At 31.0% G+C, this 12633-nt stretch overlaps 1 protein-coding gene across 1 annotated transcript in view; it reads left to right on the top strand.

The window, feature by feature from the left end:
• The first annotated feature begins 5170 nt into the window (after window positions 1–5170).
• Window positions 5171–12633, top strand: part of LOC123697438 (inositol-trisphosphate 3-kinase B) — an 80053-nt gene continuing 72590 nt past the window's right edge. The window contains exon 1 of the mRNA XM_045643957.1: window positions 5171–5381. The gene's annotated coding sequence lies outside the window, so the exon portion shown is untranslated. The remainder of the gene's footprint in view (window positions 5382–12633) is intronic.

The raw sequence follows: 12633 nt of genomic DNA, 5'->3' as shown, positions 1-12633 counted from the left end.
TGAATACTATACAGCAAATAAAAAGCGCGAATACATTAGATCCTCACAATCGACACCCAATGATTGATTCGAATAAAAAGTACCTAGACGACTCTTTCACAATTATCATATAGCGAAGAGAATATCAGTGATCGATGCAGTGTTAGATGATATAAATAAGGCAAACAATATTGGTAGCGAGATATATGACGTGTCAGGTGGTGATTTATTTTCGCCTCTCCGTAAAACTGCGCGTGAGTCGCGGTACGATAGTGTGGAAGTGGCGCTTGTTAATGTGAAATGTAAGGTAATTGCATAAAAACATTTAAATTTAAACGAATGCGGGAAATTTATACGGCGGGTTTGCAATGAATGAGTAGTCCCATAAGACTTGTTCGGCGTCGCAATCAAATCGCAACATATTTTTTTGGGTTATGGAGGCCTATCTGGATAACACGGGAGATATATTAGAAGTAATAATATATACGTATTATAGGGTACATGTAGTAAATGTAATTAAAATTCCATCAATCTATCAGTTCGTTGAGAGGATTGATGGTCCGACAGTCAGTCAAGATATCAGCAAATATTTTCTCTATAGTAATATTGCAATGCTTCTCTAGTCATTGAAAATACATTAATTTTGAAGACTTATAATTTGGTGTTTGCTCTTTAATTAATCTATTTTTTAATATTATATAAATAGCTTCTTGCCGCATTTTTATAAAATAAGAACATGGGACGTAAAATCTATTTCCTTTTATTTACTTCCTACTGTTATAATAATGACGCTATTAATTAGTAACATATTAGAAGTTTGAGTTTTATATTTCCTTATTTAAATTGTATGGATTGATTTATAAAATGATCTTTGATTATAAAATGGTCTCCAACGTGAATAGAAAACTACTATTAAGTATCTGATTATTTGCCAGTCATAATACATACTAATTTGGACTATTATAGTATACATGACGATGCGAAAATTACTTATATTGTATATAGTCTGATGTAAAAAGTTCCTTGTCCACGGTATGATAGCCTCCCACCCCGAGTTTCCATTTCTGTTGGAACATGAAATGATTACAAGTAATTTTGTTCTCATATTAAAGTGGGCTATTAATTTAGATGTAAGTAAAGTGGACGCCACGCCACAACTAGCTAGAACTGATATAAAATTTAAATGGAAATCGTGCATTACATTATTCATAATGTAATGAAAAATTAAGTCATTTTTTACATACCTACTTAATCTTTATTAAATGCAATTTTCTTAGTTTGGCACTCGTTTTTATTTTCGATAAATATAAGTGTTGATTTTAAAGCTGTATTAGTCAATGTTTTGGTTAGTTTAAATAAGCTTAAAGTCGCAGCTTCGGTCGTGATCATTGAAAATGCTTCACGCATTTTTTAGGAATTATTTTGATAATCGAAACACTTTTGCTGGAAAGCATTCTTACCAATGCCATCTTTATAAGAGTCTTTTAATCTGCCAATATTGTGTGCATAGCAAATACGTGCAAATGTGTGTCGAGTAAATTCAGTTGGCGCAGTATCCGAACCTTAACAATACCATGTAATGTACACCAAGGCGTGGATTTAAATTCAACACCGAGAGATTCTGTCACTAATCTTAATTAGAATCATAGGACCACTGATTCATGTTTCAGAGTTTCATTTGTTGTTAGGGATACATGAAATGAAGAAGAATATACCTACAGATGAAAAGATCTCTAGGGAAGTCCTTTTCAAATTAAGGAAACGCACAGTTTGTACCTTTTTACTACATTGACAATACTTCAACGGCTTCATTAAATGAACTTTATAAAGTAGGTATGACCTGTGATAGCTGTGGTTGGCGGTTGCGTTATTTTTTTTATAAATAACGCACGTAAATATATATTTACGATGCATATTATATGCATCAATTCCGTCATAAATTTCCTTTTAAATTATTTTCGAAGCGATTTTAAAAGCTCCAGGGCGAAGAAGTCCGTCTCTGGCAATACCACAAGGTGTTGCGTACTCCATATCTGATGGCCTACCCGCTTGCCCTCTGCAAATGCCAGGGATCTGTTTTTCGTCACATGCCGTAAATGCGTTAACAATACGTTTGACATTTGAATGTTAAACACCTTAGCTTTATGGCATTCTATTGTGTGTTTATCAAGAAGACGTAGGTAAATGCTACACGCATCGAACGATACGTTGGTGTTTTTGATACTGAAATTAATACATGAGACCTTTTACTATTTTATGTCCATAAAAATTCTTAATTTAATTTTTATTTCACTTGTAATTAATCTGAAATTTAATTAATTGATAAAGTATTATGGTCCTTTTAGGATTATGGTTAGAAATGTGCTGTAGCTAAAAAAAGGCTTGCAAACTACATTTTTCTCGTTTTTCTTGCGTACCATTTAATTAGTAAATAATTTGCCCATTCTATCGTTAGGTTAGTTTCTTCTAAAATAGATGTATTGTAACTATGAGGGCGAGTTGAGAATTGAAACTTTTAAAACTAACTTAGATTTTTTGTAGGTAGCAATTAAATTATAGATGTATGCTGAAAAATATTCTTAATACATACACCTATAGGTTTGAAATAAAAAGACAATATTATCTTTTCTTTTACTCAATAAGTGCTACTTCTAAATTGTACATATTAGACTTGCTATATTTCGATTTAAAATTCAAACAGCTGTTGACTTAACTAAATTGATTAAGAAACGAAAAAATACAACTACTTGTTGTTAATAAAAGCGCAAAAAGTTATATTATACATGTTGTAAATGAAACAACTTCTTATTAAATGTCAGTATAGTGTAATATGTACTGTACAAGACATTAATATTTATATCCAATATTTAATATGATCACTTACCCATATCAGACGAACGTGTAACTTATGAGATGTTTTAAGTTTTTGTCATCTCGTATAAATAAAGCGAAAAACTGGTTGGTACTGTATGATTTAGCGGAAATATAGTGCTACGAATGTTTTATATTTAGTTAACTTGATGCGTACTTCATTGTTTTGCTTCTTTTAGTAGGTAATAATGTAATTATGTATTTCTTTCAAGATGGTCTTTATGGTGGTAGTGGTTTGAGTTTCCACCGAATATGAAAAAAGGTGCCTTAATTTGTCTGTTTCTACAAAAATAATAAATTCTATCATTTCGGGACACTTGGAATTTCACACAATAATACCAGTAATTTTCAATTAAATATATTTGATACCATGGGCATCTACTCGGAAAGTCGTTTCTCAATACACTACAATACAACCCTCATAGAGCAATCTATACAATAAAATTCTATCAGCCATTTATCCATACTAATATTATAAATGCGAAAGTAACTCTGTCTGTCTTTCTGTTACTCAATCATGCCTAAACTACTGAACCAATTTGCATGAAATTTGGTATGGAGCTATTTTGATACCCGAGAAAGGACATAGGCTACCTTTTATTGCGAAATATGTACCACGGGCGAAGCCGGGGTGGACCTCTAGGATGTCATATATATATAACTAGCTGCTCCGCGCGGTTTCACTCACGTAGCTCCACTCCTGTTGGCCGTAGCGTGATGATATATAGCCTATAACCTTCCTCGATAAATGGGCTATCTAATACCGAAAGAATTTTTCAAATCGGACCAGTAGTTCCCGAGATTAGCGCGTTCAAACAAACAAACAAACAAGCAAACAAACAAACTCTTCAGCTTTATAATATTAGGTTCTAGATTCTGAGAATTCTATAATTAATAAACACCTGTCTATTAACTAGAAATTTCTTTATTACGATTCTAAATTGATTGATGAGACGATGTCTCATTTTTTCTTTACCACGTTTTATGTATATTAATTGGTATACTGATACAATAAAATGCTTTGTAATATTTAAAATTAATATTATAATAAGTAAACAATAGTAATTTCCGTTTAATGTGAAATTTATATTTTGGATGGAAGAGAACTTCTCTGTATTATAATTAAAAAATAGTAAATCAGTGTGCAGATATATTTTTCTTTTTATTGAACGCGGGGAAATTTATGAACTCTCCTATCTGTAAGGTTTAATTATTATAATTTTGTTCTCCTGGATAAGTATTTTTTTATCAGGTTTGTACTTTTGTATAACATTTTGTTTGGTTTTATGGTACATTTTATCATTTATTGCAATGCCTATGCTATGATATAATAATCTTAAATTTTATATTCCAATTACAATAAAATATTTTTTTCTAAAAAGTAAATGACGTGTTTTTCCTTCTGAAATATTTTTTTTCAAACACTGAAAAATAGAAAAAAATGTAGTTTGTATGACAACAATTACTAGTAATTCTTTTTTTTTAATACTAGACCTTCCTAGGAAGGTCTAGTATTTCAAACCAACAGAAAAAATCACGGATATCGATAGTTCATTCACGAATACAACGAAAAATCAACGCACTGCAAATCAAGGTTGCCACAAACGTAAGTTCATACAATACGGTGGAAATGTGCTTATAGATCGATCGCCGGTGTCACGATCAAAAAAGCGAGCCGATGTCTCGGTCCCACGAGAGTTAGTTCCATGTTTGCACCGAGTTATCTCAAATCATGAATTAATACACCGGTCATAGCTAGGGCTGTCCAATTATTTGGATCAATTATTAATAAAAATATAGGAAGATTATTTTGATGGCAATTGTAGGTATGTACCGAACATAGAGAAATTAGAAAATTTAGGATTATTTTTGAAAATATGGGTACATTTAAATTTTAAAATAATGTATGTTATAACGACTTCATTAAGCTGTAATATGCAATAAAATTTACTTGAAATATATATAGTACTTTTTGTTTTTATTAATACGTTCTTTTGGACACGGTATCCATTAAAATTTAAAACCTTGACTCCGCCAAACAGAAAAAGCAAAGCATTCTGTCCCTGCATGTCACATACCGTAGATTGCTAATGTGTTAACTTAATTTGTAAAGTTCTACATATTTGAAAACACAAATACCGTTTTACACAGATAATGTTTTTTACGTTTTCGTGAAATAGGTAATGAACCAAAACTATCCTACTTATAATAGAGTCTGCTTTGTCAACCCTGGTCACAGCCTCAAGAGTCAAGACAGCCTGCGGCTTTTCAACGTACTAAGCCAAGCCAAAGCCAGTAGTGAAACAACTCGTGAACCGCTTGCACGCATTCCGTGGACCTCCTAACCGTTATAATTACACATCGATTATAATTTGAAACATGTAAACAGTGACGCGATCCCATCCCGCCGTACGCGTGAATCGATACTCCGCTCGAACACAATCGATTCCGAGTGACAAACAATCGATTGTGCGAAACAATAAGCCGATATTGCACTGAATTCCACCATACAGAGGTTAACTAGTCATGTTGTAAGTTACATTCAATCATCACCTGTCACAAACACGATACATAAATCCATTTCTCACGATGTATAATTGTAAAACACACTGCCTAACTCGTTACAAATAAACAAGTTTGTTTATTTATTGATAAAAACCGATCAATACATTTTGAGAATCATTTTTTTATCGCAAGGCGTGATCTTGGACGTCCGTGACGTTAATTACTGACATAGTTTATCGATTAATAATCGAATATAAAATCGATATGGTTGTAATAGGTTTTATGTTTTTACGCTCAAATAGAGCATTTAGTTGAACAAATTGCGGATATTTTTGTTAGAAATATAATTAATGTGTCAATTAAGCGAAATATTACGTAGGTATATGTACGTATTAATTATTAACTATTTTTAATTACTTAGGTACGTTATTATGAAATCAAATTGTTATTATATATTTATTTATTTCTATTTGAAATCGCCGCATGGGTAACCTCTATCATGTAGGTATGTACTCTGAAACCCACCACTAGATCACCATCTTATGTTAAACTGCTTAAATTGTATACGTAACAAAAGCTCTCCTTTTTAATGCAATTATAAAACGTAACAATATACGTAATCAAATTAAATCCGATTAATAATCACCGAGAAAAGCGCGGTCAACCCTATTTTTTATTCTTTTTGTTTGTAGGTAAGTCGACGAAATTTTATATATGTTCATAGTATGTTTCTGTTTGAATTTACCGAACGAACGTTCAACGTTTGTATTATATTGGACTACTTACTTCATCATTAATATTATTAGGTAGGTACTAAAACGGAAAATTTTTCCTCCTTTTAATTCTTAAAATAGGTTAGCCATGATAAAATGTCACGAAGAAGCAAGTTGAATAAAAATAAAATGACTCGTATATATGGAACAGACATTTTTAAATGTAAATCATTCTTAATAATGAATTATAAGAATTTAAAACAAAAACACGCAAGCTGTGAACCACATGTTCGTACGAAACGTTTGTGTACGAACAGAGATTCAGATTACTTATAATAAATTTATCATCAAATTCTGTTAGATAATATAATTCAAACAACATTTTTTGCGGTCCCTTGATGACCTGATTCGTGTTATTCTTAAAACTTCCTGAGCAGTGAGCACAACCAAAAAGTATTTCAGTTTTTATGATTTCTTTCTAGTCTATCCAAACAAAGGTTCGCAATTTTGAGGGAAGCTCGTCAAAGCCAATACATATATTATACAGTTGAGACTTGATAGATAATATTATAAGCACTTACCTCCACGCATCGATAATGCATGTTGTTTCATAAAGACTCCATCATCAAACCATCAAACCTAGCAGACTAGCATTTTCGAACTATCGAACTTCAACAGAACAAAATTCAGTTTCCTTTCGCATTTTTAGAGTGTACACACTTCAGTATGAATGAACCTGCTGTATGAAAAGTAATATTAAAATAATTACAAAGCAAAATAGGACATAGTACCTACTTACCGTTTTTCCTAACATGAATATTGTATTTCACATTGTTGACGTTAAGAAATACTTCTTTCATGTATTATGCGCTAATTCTTTTAATTGATGCACTATTAATTGTAATTTTCACATATCAAAATTTTAATGAAAGTTATGTAGGTAAATCATTTATTATTTTTTATTGCAATGCGCTTGGCGCCAAATTACCGATTGCAGCATATTTTCCACAGATACACATAAAAGTTCTGTATTCCACCACAGATTAAATAAACTTTGCAGACATTGCCAATTTATTTCAAGGATGTTGTTTATTGTTAGAAAATCCAATAAAATTATTGCCTACAATAAATGTTAAAATTAAATATCTAGTTAAATTTTAATTTTCATACTGAATGTTTCAATATGAAACTGCAGTTTAGGCAAATAATTACGTTAAAAGTTTTTACCTGTAGTTATGAATGGCATGGCTTTAATCGGATCCTTGTTTGTTTTTGATATTAAAAAATATCAAGAACCACTACTTCAATTACATAGTTTGTTTTGTGTTTAAGAATGTAAAATAAACGAATGCTAAGATTTTGAGATAAGGCGCGTGATAGACATATCGTAACGCTTGTCTAATAGTTTTTATGTTATCTGTATTCTATTATAACACTTGTTAGGTACGTCACAGTTCAAGTTCAGTTTTTTTGGCGCTTTTGTTTGAAAGCTTTTAGACAGTTAGAGAAAAACAATTACATAAGAATGTTAATTAAGTTTATAACTCAGGCCCCGGAACCACAGACACAATAGAAAATCTATTGTGTCTGGGACCGTTCGGGGCTCAATGGGTTAATTAATAGGTAATAGTAATTGTTTAATTTTTTACGTGCAATGGAGAGCACACAAAAATATATGAGTGTGTTTACTGAAATGTAAAAATATTAAGATATAAATTTATAAAGAATAGAAAAAATTCGATCACGAGGCGGGACTCGAACCCGCATCCTTCGCGCCATTCCGGGCCGGATGCCTAACCAACTCAGCCACTCGTGACCCGCCTGAGCAATCGAATTTATTCTATCGTTTCAGTTTTATGTGTCGGGACACGGGACACACCGCGTGGCTGAGTTGGTTAGGCATCCGGCCCGGAATGGCGCGAAGGATGCGGGTTCGAGTCCCGCCTCGTGATCGAATTTTTTCTATTCTTTATAAATTTATATTTATAAAGCATTTGAATGCCATAAAAACCAAAAAATATAAATTCAAACATTAAGATCTCAATATTTTACCTTTAAAATCTTAATAAAATTATACCGCAAATAAAGCCGTTTCGTAAAGCGTTATTTATATTGCTGATATTCGACATAGCAATGTTGGAGACAATTTATGTACCGCGTTGATTCTGCATTGATACTAAATCTTAAAACTACCAAGTACGCGTTTGTAAATCAAATATATTACTATATTTATCATTATTCGCTTGTGCTTTCAAAGTTATGTTTTAGTTGTGAGCATAATTTATATTGTTATCGATTATCGAGACTTTGCAAAGGTAAGATAAACAAAGTGTTGTTTATGAATGAATGATGAATGAGTTTACATTTTTAAGTTGCATCCTCAAATTAATACAATTTATTTATTACCTGAATAGCGCTTTGATATATAGTGATAAAGTAATTTTACTTTAATTCTCTTATACACACTTAAAACATTAATGTATGATGTAACTATAGATTGATATATTTTATTTCACTTTAAGTAATACAGTATACTAGATAGGTACAATATTTCCCACGACTAACATACAAATATGCAATTCATTTATTTTATCTCTTAAAAAACAAACGAATAAATATATACCCTTACATTTAATCTCCAATAAAGCTCTACTATAATTAAATCAATTTATTTCATGAATATAATTCCACAATGCTTCGCCTAATAAATCGACAAAATACCTCAATTAAAAATACATTCTCATGTCCGCTATAAATATTTCCCCTGTACAATGTCCGTTCGCTATTTCACCCATAATAATATATTTTTACCTCGGGCTTTAAAATCCATTAACATCGATGATAAAATCGATTCAATCAATAAATCTTCGGTTCTAGTCGTGGGGACTCGATACATCGGTTTGCTATCAGAATCGAGTGGGAAGAGAAGGTGATCGATTATTGAAAAAGTTGTAATAATATTTACTAGACTAGAGAGACGTTGATATGTGTAGGTAACAGTAGGTAAGTGATGTTTCATGTCGATCTCGTTGAAATTCATAAAGTGTGATGCAAATGATCATAATATACTTAGTGAGATTTTTTAATATGTATTATTTTTCAGTACGAATAGATAAAACATTTTAATATAATTTGTTGTTAAATATTGTCTGTGGTTTCACCGATACGTAGGTATCGGTAAAAATGGTATTATTTAAAATTACAACTAGATATATCTAAATTAACTTTAATACTAAAAATAAATTTTCGTCTATAATAATTTGTCTTCATTTGAACGAATTAATCAATAATTGGCTGACGAATTTCGTTAGGTATAATATAAATTTCAAATAAGCTTAAAAATTCAATTAAAATACCTTTAAAATATATTCTATTTATAACAGAATACATTATACCTTACAGTTAATTACTGAGGTCAGTTAAACAACGCTTTGTTTGGAAATGAATTCTATTGAAATATTTGATTGAACAACTAATTATTGGTAAAGTCGGTCAAACGACATGATCAAATTATAGGACCTTGTACCTACGTGGAAACCATAGAACATTCAATATTTTTGTCTTATTTGTTTAGTTTTGATAATTTTTAAATTTAAACTTATTTGTACAGACGAAGAATGTCTTAGGCATTTATACATATAAAAGCAAAAGCTTTTTTGTAGTGTCACTTGCAAATATTTGCAACATGTATCATATTATAGACACTGATATCTGGATATGTAGTACATTTACGCAACGGAAAAAAACAATATACCTACTTACCCAATATTGTCATGCAACTTTAATAGTATTTTATACAATAATAATATGACAATACAAATACTGAAATTTTATAAGAAATATTAAATATATCATGGTAGCGAAAACCGTAAAAATATAACAATAATTTATTGTACCTTAGTAACTAATACATTCAAATGGCTAAATGTGTGTAGTATCTAACCGTAATAACGAATTTAATTATTCAATAATGCAATAACTCCAAATAATTTGTCGTGACCATTTTCATTGAAAAATTTATGTTTATTTTAAAGCTATTTTGTTTTTGTTGACCTCAACTAGACCAATTTATTTGAAGTTTATTTTGTTAAGGCGTGGTTGTATTGTATTTATCCGTTTATAGTTACATAAAAATAATATTATTGATTTAATATATTTCTTAGATATCTATAAAATAGAATAGAAAATAGCGCTTCCAAGTTTAATTTGATCTCGTTGATAGAGCAAAGAACTAAGGTACAGAATTCGTAACAAAATAAGAAAGGAAATGTAAATCCTTAGATTGACCACAAGCTCTCTCTATAGGTAATATTAAAATGATAATATTTTTTTAGACTACTTTAGGTTATTCACAATAAATTATACAAATGCATTTAAAAGGCTATCTTCTACTCTTAAAAACGTGCAAAATACATCGTAGGTTTGTTCAGATAATTGTTAAATGTGACCGAACCTTTAGCTTAATTTATAATGGCCCTTGTTATCTCTATAGGTAGCATTTAGTTGGTTTATAAATTGTATTATTGGGAGTTGATAATGAGTCAATTAACTATTCTAATTTATCACGTGGTCGAACTAAGGTATGCTTTTAATATCGTCGAAATTTCGCACACTAGTCTCAAAAAACACATTACAATAAATGCATAGGAATAAGGATAAGATAATATGAATTGACTGTACGAAAAATTAATTAATAGTATTAACCTACAAAAGAAGAATTAGAATATAGCCAATATAATTGTTTAAATGCATTATTATTTTAATTGCAAATGGATGACTCTGAAAAAGTTGAGCTTTTTTGTTAAAAATCGTTTAAGAAAATTTACTCCTAGGAAACGATGCTCTTAGATTTCTTAATAATCAATACCCAGAAGTGGACTACAGGGTGTTACTTTTGAGAACAGGATGCAGAAAAAGATAACAGTTTCGCAGTATCACGTCTGATTAATGACGAATGCTGGCATAATTAACTGCTTTTATTGCAATTCATTTCTTGCTAGACTCATAGCAGGGGTCGCGTGATCAGCGTGAAGAGCAAATATATGTGCATTTGTTAATGTACCTACATGTGTTTTCTTGAACGTTTATGGTGAAAAAGTATAGTAAAGTGGAACACCATGTGTATGAAGTACCTACTAAAGTATACGTTGGAGGTTAGAATTTTGAATCACCTATTTTGGATTGAACTTTTTGTTTCGTTAAATTGTCTCCAATTATTTATGTGCATGGATTGTTTTATCAATTTATAAAATAAATAATAATGATACCCATTAAGTTCCCGCTACCATGTCACAACGTTGGTCAAGTGCGGGTTAACAGATGTCACACATGCTGATATTTTTTTTCTAAATAAGTTCAACGACTCTTGTAACGTTTGAAGTATGTGTAGTATAAATATTTGCACGAGTTTTAATTCATTTAAGTGACCTATATTTGACGTGCCTTTGTACATTATCGAAAATAGTAAAGATATAGAACATTTTTTTTTTTTTTTTAATTTGGGATTAGGCAGGCATTTGACCATCGCTTCGCCTGATGGAAAGCGATAAGCGAGGTATAGGATGGAGCATGCTGACCTAATAAGTGCCTATTCACTTTTTTTTTGAACAAGTCCAGATTATAATTATCGGGAAACACGGACGCCGGAAGGTTGTTCCATTCCTTGCTGGTACGCACGAGAAAGGATGAGGCGTAACGCTTAGTGCGTATGGGTGGAATGTCGATGACATAGGGGTGGAGACCAGCACGGCGTCGAGTCACCCGGTGATAAAAGGGAGAAGCGGGTATCAGGTTGTGCAGTTCTTCAGCACATTCACCGTGGTAGATCCTGTAGAACACTGCCAAACTAGCCACTTTTCGACGATGTTCTAAGCTAGACAGTTTCGAGGTGGTAAGGGTTAAATATATACATAAATAAATATTACACAATCGGCGATTTTTATTATATCCTTCAATAACAGCAGTAACATAAACGTCGAGATTATCCGTCTACTTAAAATAATATCGAGATACAATTTTATAGCTTCTTAAGTGTGAAAAGATACTTTGGTAGAATTTATTTGCGAAATTCGATATCATAACATGCCGTTTCAATTGTTATAATAATTTAAAGCTTTTCTGTAACAGTTTTAAAGCAGTAAATATTCGTATTTATGTGTTGCCCCAATTTTATTTTAAAAGAGCAAAAAAATTTAATGTAATATTTTATCTACCGACATGTTTACATTGTATAAATTTGTATTTTTAAATACCGCACGCTTCAAAATGTTTAATGCCTGTCTGCATAATATTTGAAAGGTCCATTGGCATTTTTGACCTTTCTGAAATAAGATGTTGCACATGTAAAGTAACTATCTTATATCTACGAAAAATATACCCACTGGATAAATAGTTAAACGTTCTGATTAAGATATATCTATTTATATGTATTTTCCTAATAAAATATTACACAATAATTCTTAAAAAATAATGTTTTTTCCTATTATGAGTTATGACCCTAGACTACATTTGTATATTTTATACATTCAAATGCGGTTATGTACTTTCCTTTTAGATCATTAACTTG

Source organism: Colias croceus, chromosome 14 (assembly GCF_905220415.1).
Source record: "Colias croceus chromosome 14, ilColCroc2.1".
In the NCBI taxonomy this organism is placed as follows: domain Eukaryota; kingdom Metazoa; phylum Arthropoda; class Insecta; order Lepidoptera; family Pieridae; genus Colias; species Colias croceus.
Note: the sequence above shows the minus strand (reverse complement) of the source record. Positions and strands in the feature narration are given on the sequence as shown.